The following is a 6,549-nucleotide window of genomic DNA, read 5'->3' as shown; positions in this document are numbered from 1 at the left end:
TCTAGTTGAATGAGATTGACAATAAAACTTATACCCTTTGGAGGACTGTGCGTATCCAATAAAGAAACCACTAATAGTCCTTGGGTCTAACTTCTTTTCTTGTGGGTTATATATCCTTACCTCAGACGGGTATCCCCAAACACGCATATGTATCGTGGAAAGAGATCTAAGTTTCTTGAAAATGACATGATTAGTTTCAAGATGGATTCTTGATTTCTAATCATGATCATACTGAATCATGTCCTTCTATCATCATATAGGTTGATAATATTCAGTCACCCCTCAAGATCAAACGGGTATTGAACACCTATTGAAGAAATTCCACGAGATGCTGATAATATCTCAACCGATCAACCAATTCAGGAAATTCCTGAAGCGGTAGTTGAACCGCTAACTTCTCAAGGAGATGGTAGTTCAACTTTGAGGCGATCTGTTCGAGATAAAAGATCTGCAATTTCTAGTGATTACATAGTGTATCTACAAGAGTCTGATGTTGGAGCTGAAAATGATCAAAAACGTTTTCACCAAGCCATAAATTGTAAAGAGTCTGGTTTATGGTTTGAAGCCATGAAAGAAGAAATGAATTCTATGCGGAGCAATGAGGTTTGGGACCTTGTTGAGTTGCCTAATGGGGCCAAGGCCATTGCCTGTAAATGGGTCTATAAGACTAAAAAGGACTCATTAGGCAACATCGAGCGATACAAGGCTAGGCTCGTTGCTAAAGGATTCAATCCAAAAGAAGGCATCGATTACACGGAGACTTTTTCTCTTGTATCAAAGAAAGATTCACTTCGCATAATCTTGGCTTTGGTTGCACATTTCAATCTTGAATTGCAACAAATGGATGTGAAAACGGCATTCCTTAATGGTGATCTAGAAGAGGTGGTTTATATGAAACAACCTGAAGGATTCTCTTCTAGTGAAGGCAATCATTTGGTTTGCAAGCTCAAAAAGTCCATTTATGGATTAAAACAAGCCTCCCGCCAATGGTATATCAAGTTTGACGGAGTCATTTCATCATATGGTTTTGTTGAAAGTATCCTAGACCATTGTATATACCAGAAGACAAGTGGGAGTAAAATTTGTTTTCTTGTTTTATATGTGGATGATATCTTGCTTGCATCAAATGATAAGGGAATGCTGCACGAGGTTAAACAATTCCTTTCTAAGAACTTTGATATGAAAGATATGGGTGAGGCATCTTATGTCATTGGCATAAAGATCCATAGGGATAGATCCCGGGGCATTCTGGGACTATCGCAGGAAACCTATATCAACAAAGTCTTAGAAAGATTTCGGATGAAGGATTGTTCACCGAGTCCAGCTCCTATTGTGAGAGGTGATAAATTCAGTTTGGACCAGTGTCCAAAGAATGATTTTGAAAGAGAATCAATGAAGAATATTCCCTATGCTTCGGTTGTCGGTTGTCTTGGTATATTCAAGTCTGTACTAGGCCGGACATCGCCTTTGCTGTTGGAATGCTGGGACGATATCAAAGTGATCCGGTTTAGACCACTGGAGAGCTGCAAAGAAGATTTTGAGGTATCTCAAAGGTACCAAGGATTATAAGCTTGTGTTCAGGAAGATGAACACTTTAGACATTGTTGGGTACTCTGACTCGGACTTTCCGGTTGCGTTGATTCTCGGAAATCAACTTCGGAAAACATTTTCATTATGGCCGGTGGAGCTATTTCATGGAGAAGTGTTAAACAAACTCTTGTCACCACTTCAACCATGGAAGCCGAGTTCGTTTCTTGTTTTGAGGCTACATCTCAAGGTGTATGGCTTAAGAATTTCATTTCAGGGCTTAGAATTATGGATTCTATTTCTAAGCCGTTAAAGGTTTATTGTGACAACTCAGCTGCGGTTTTCCTGGCTAAGAACAATAAGAGTGGGAGTCGAAGCAAGCATATCGACACCAAGTACTTAGCCATAAGGGAACGTGTTAAGGATAAGAAAGTGGTCATTGAGCACATAAGCACTGAGTTGATTGCTGATCCCCTAACTAAAGGCATGCCACCATTCAAGTTTAGGGATTTTGTTGAGAAAATGGGACTTGCTCCCATTTGTAAAGTTTGTATACATACAGTTATTGTTATATGAAATTCTTAAAGCATTCAGATATTTTCTCGTTATTGTATTGTGCACACATTTTGTTGAGAAAATATATTTTTGGACCTGGATTAAACATAAGGTTTATCCATTAAGTTTTGGTTACCACAAGAAAATGCTTAGAGAACAAGTTACATTGTGATTATAGTAGATGCTACTCACTATAAGAGGACGTATCTCTATAGTTCATGTTTTTTGTTTTCTTTGAGTTTGTAATTGCACCAAGTGGAGAATGTAACATTTCCATTAAGTTGTGGTGCAATTGATGGCCTTCAATAGCCATAATATGGTATATTAAAATCAGATATTGTAACGGTTGTTGTTACAACCGTTACAAAAGCCTATATTGATGGTTCAATAGGCTATATAAAGGGGTCCCCACTGCTCAGGTTACTGCTTGATACACCATCTAAATTGAACCTGAGACAAGTGGGAGCCATTCTACCAGACACTTTGCAAGAACTATCAACACATACAACAGCATCAAGCAAAGGCAATTCTAAAGACAACTATGGCTGAAGGTTAGTCTTAACTATTGAAATTCTAGAGGGTCGGAAACCAGAGACTCTCTGGTTTCCAAGTGTTTGTTATTTTTTTTTATTTTTTTATAATAAAATTAGTGTTTTTTTTAAATAACACTAATTTTGCTTGTTTAAAAAGATGTCTCTTGAATTATTTGGATAAATAATGATAATAATTGATAGAATATGCGATTTTAACTTTGGATTACAATTTGTTCATTTTCTAGAAAATGAACCAAACATATCAATACAGTTTTCCGGAATGCAACCAAACACCGGAAAGGAAAATGTTATCTGGAAAATGACTCATTTTCCAGAAGTCATTTTCCGGGTTTCCAAACACACCCTTAGTTTATTAAATGTGAAAATTTTGTATTTTTAAAGTGAACATTTCTTCAAATTGTAAGTGAACAATCAATTCAATGAATGTGAATATTTCCTGAGGCACACACTATGGCACACCATTAAAGTGAACAATCAGCACTCTAAGCATGAGCACACGCAGCATAATTTTTAAGACTCGAGCACCGAAAGCAAGCTTAGCAACAAGAATGTTGCAAAAACTAGCATTCATACCCTAAATCATGCAGCATCATACTTTATAGTTAAGTTTCAAAGCTAGTCATTTAATAGTATTATCTTATTTAGACATTAAGTTGCAAGTTGCATCCTAAATTCACAAGTTTTCTGGTAGGGAGAGCATACCACAAAAGAAGGCCTTGCAGCAAAAAAATTAGTATGCCAACTGTCAAGCTCAAGTGGCTATTCTTGTAAATGAAACAGGAAATGCAACACAAACCTGGAAAGCAGGTCCAGCTTCAGCAGCATTCATTACACTCCAGACTGCCATGATCCAAACAGGAATAATCTTCTTAAAATAATAACACCAGGAGGCATTTCCACAAAACTGAGCAGGTTCTTGACCCATGGTGGAGACTCTTCGACTTTCTTTTTTAGTCTTGTCTTCAAGTTAATCTTTGTCTTCTTTCTATTCAGGTAGCTTGCCATCAGTATTTTTTCAAAAGCAGCTTCTATGGATTCCATACTTCTCTCATGACCAGAATATTGATCTAACAAAAAAATTGCGAGCACCCCACACTTCTTCCTCAGAAGCATCACGAGTTATACCAAGGCGCTTATAAGGGTCCCAAACATTAACCCGAGAAAATTTAGGAATGTTGCCTATAGAAATCCAAAAAAAAAAGAAAAAAAAAAGTCAGTCCTTAGATGAGTAATTGCATACAAAAGAGGAATGGTAAACAGGAGAAGCTGATTCTAAAATGAAAAAACAGACACATTATTCCAGTTCATATATCTTAGTATCAGAATTTTCATATAGCTTCCATTTAACTTTTGGGGTTTTCCTCTTCAGTAATCCTGGAAAGTACAAAAGTCATGATAGAAGCAAGGTAATCAATGCTTATAGGGAAAATAACTTGACACTTGAAAAAAAGGAATATGGTTAACTGGGTTAAGAGTCCATGCCAGAATGATTGGTCCAGCACATTAATTTCTAGTGGTGCATAACAGGAATACTACTATACTAGAAAAGTAGCAAGAAGAATAGCCAAAGTTTCTGCTCAACCAATTATTGACCAAGTAAACCAAACATTACATAGATATCCAGTTGATGCATTCCTTAATTCTGCAAATGATGCTTGAAATATAAGCTAACAAGAATTCTGGCAAATGAAAATGAACTCTTCCCAACTTTCATATGCTGTCTTTTGTCAATGTTTTGCAAGTGCATTTCTTCATTAACCACAAAGAGAAACCAATCAATCCCCCAGCACCCCTTGTTTCCTCATGTTGCCCTATTACTTCAACCAAACATCTTCAGAACTATAACTATAAAGAGGCATTTCCTCATGTTGTCCATCTTCCTTTTTGCTTTTTTTGTAATTTTTAATTCATATACTAAACATTGGGCATAATTTAAGCTTAATTACTCTTTTTAAAAAAAAATAAAATAAAATAAAATTCGCTCACACTTAAGAAGCGGATAAAAGTTTGTTACCTCCAAACGACGCTGTATCCACCGCACACCTGGGGACCATGAGGCTCAACCCACGCGACTGAGACCTCTTCGAGAGAATCCACCCACACTGTGGAGAACTCTTCGAATTTCCTCTATTGCATCTGCAATAAAAAGGGAAGGAGAATTAAGAATACAGAAATTTGAACCTTTTGAAATAGGTGAAAAGGCGTGAACTTACAATTGCTGGCCGAGGAAAATAGAGGAAAGCGTAGGCTTGGAGAGCAGAGTTGCCGCCATGAGAATTCTCCTCTGCGATTGTAAGTGATTTTACCAGTAAAAACCCTAAATTCGAGTCAATTGAGAGAAAGAGAGAGAGAGAGAGAGAGAGAGATTGAGAGGATAGTATACCGTGTCTCCCCAAACGGGGCTTGGCGGTACCGGTAGGCGACTAGCGAGAAGAGGATGAGAAGCAACGCTGCTAAGCTTTTGTTCCCTACTACCTACCAATGAAATGAGAATTGCTATATTGTGCAGGGGTGTACACTGTACAGTGCGACTCCGTTGTCCCTTGTGTATTTACACTCATGCCCATAACATAACCATTTACCAACTCCCTCAACTTTTTTTTTTAATACTATTGAGTATTGACCCTGTTACAATGTAAATGTGTAATATCTGTTCATACATACTTTCTCAATTTACTGAAGAAAACGCCTCCACTGGGGGTCGAACTTGTGACCTCTTACTTGGGAGGGTCACAGCTATGCCTGCATTGCCCCAAAGTTTGGACAACTCCTTCAACTTATTCGTATTCCTTGTACTTTTTAGCCCTTGATTTTAGAGTAACATCATATTCAATTCATTTCATATTTCCACCAGATGTCTATTGTCTTTAGTAGCAATTTCAAATTTAGTCACAGACTATCATTTTTAATTTAACATCCTAGACTATTACTCCCTCCGTCCCGAATTGGATGTCCCATTTGCTTTTTGCGCTTTTTAAGAAATTAAAGTAAATGTGATGTGTTTTCCAATTATGCCTCCAACTTTTTCACTTTTGGAGATAAAAGTAATAAAGAAAGTAAAAGTCATAAGGGTAAATTGGAAAAACTAGAATGATGTTGATGTTCAATTTTAGAAAGAGGACAACATTTTGGGACAAACTAAAAAGGAAAGTAAGACAGGTAAAATGGGACAGAGGGGTATTTTTAGACAATTTTAGTCTTTCTCATGATTTTTCCTATTTTAGTAAGGGCATTTTTGTCTTTTAATATTTTTCTTTTGTTATTTTTCAGTTTAATTGATTTAGAACTTTAGGTAACCTTAGATTTTTAGAATAATTACCAATGGAAGGAAAATAAAAGAAAAATAAAGAGCAAAAATATTCCTACTAAAATAGGAAAAGTCATGAGAAGGCCTAAAGTTAATTTTCGACTATAGCAATTTTACCAAATTTAATCATCGACTATACTGAATTTTCTCAATTTAGTCATTGATTCTAACAATCGAGAATTCAATTAGGTAAAACCTTCAAAGTTAAGGACATAATTAAGCACAAAAAATCTTTTGAAATTAAATTATGAAAAATCACTATAATCGATGACTAAATTGAGTATTAACTTAAAAACTTTCCTTGAGTCATTAGAAGAAAAAAACACGAGGGACTTTGGGATGGGGCATCAAAGGGAATACGAATAGTTGAAGGAGTTGTCCAAAACTTTGTGGTCAAGCGGCATAGCTGTGACCCTCCCAAGTAAGAGGTCACAAGTTCGACCCCAGTGGAGGCGTTTCTTCAGTAAATTGAGAAAGTATGTATGAACAGATATTACACATTTACATTGTAACAGGGTCAATACTCAATAGTATTAAAAAAAAAGTTGAGGGAGTTGGTAAATGGTTATGTTATGGGCATGAGTGTAAATACACAAGGGACAACGG

At 36.5% G+C, this 6,549-nt stretch overlaps 1 pseudogene; it reads right to left on the bottom strand.

The window, feature by feature from the left end:
* Nucleotides 1-3,001: 3,001 nt before the first annotated feature.
* LOC116007885 lies at nucleotides 3,002-5,058 on the bottom strand (annotated as a pseudogene).
* Nucleotides 5,059-6,549: the final 1,491 nt, after the last annotated feature.

This window comes from Ipomoea triloba, chromosome 16, assembly GCF_003576645.1.
Source record: "Ipomoea triloba cultivar NCNSP0323 chromosome 16, ASM357664v1".
Taxonomy (NCBI): Eukaryota; Viridiplantae; Streptophyta; class Magnoliopsida; order Solanales; family Convolvulaceae; genus Ipomoea; species Ipomoea triloba.
The sequence above is the reverse complement of the archived record's forward strand: the minus strand, read 5'-3'. Positions and strand labels throughout refer to the sequence as shown.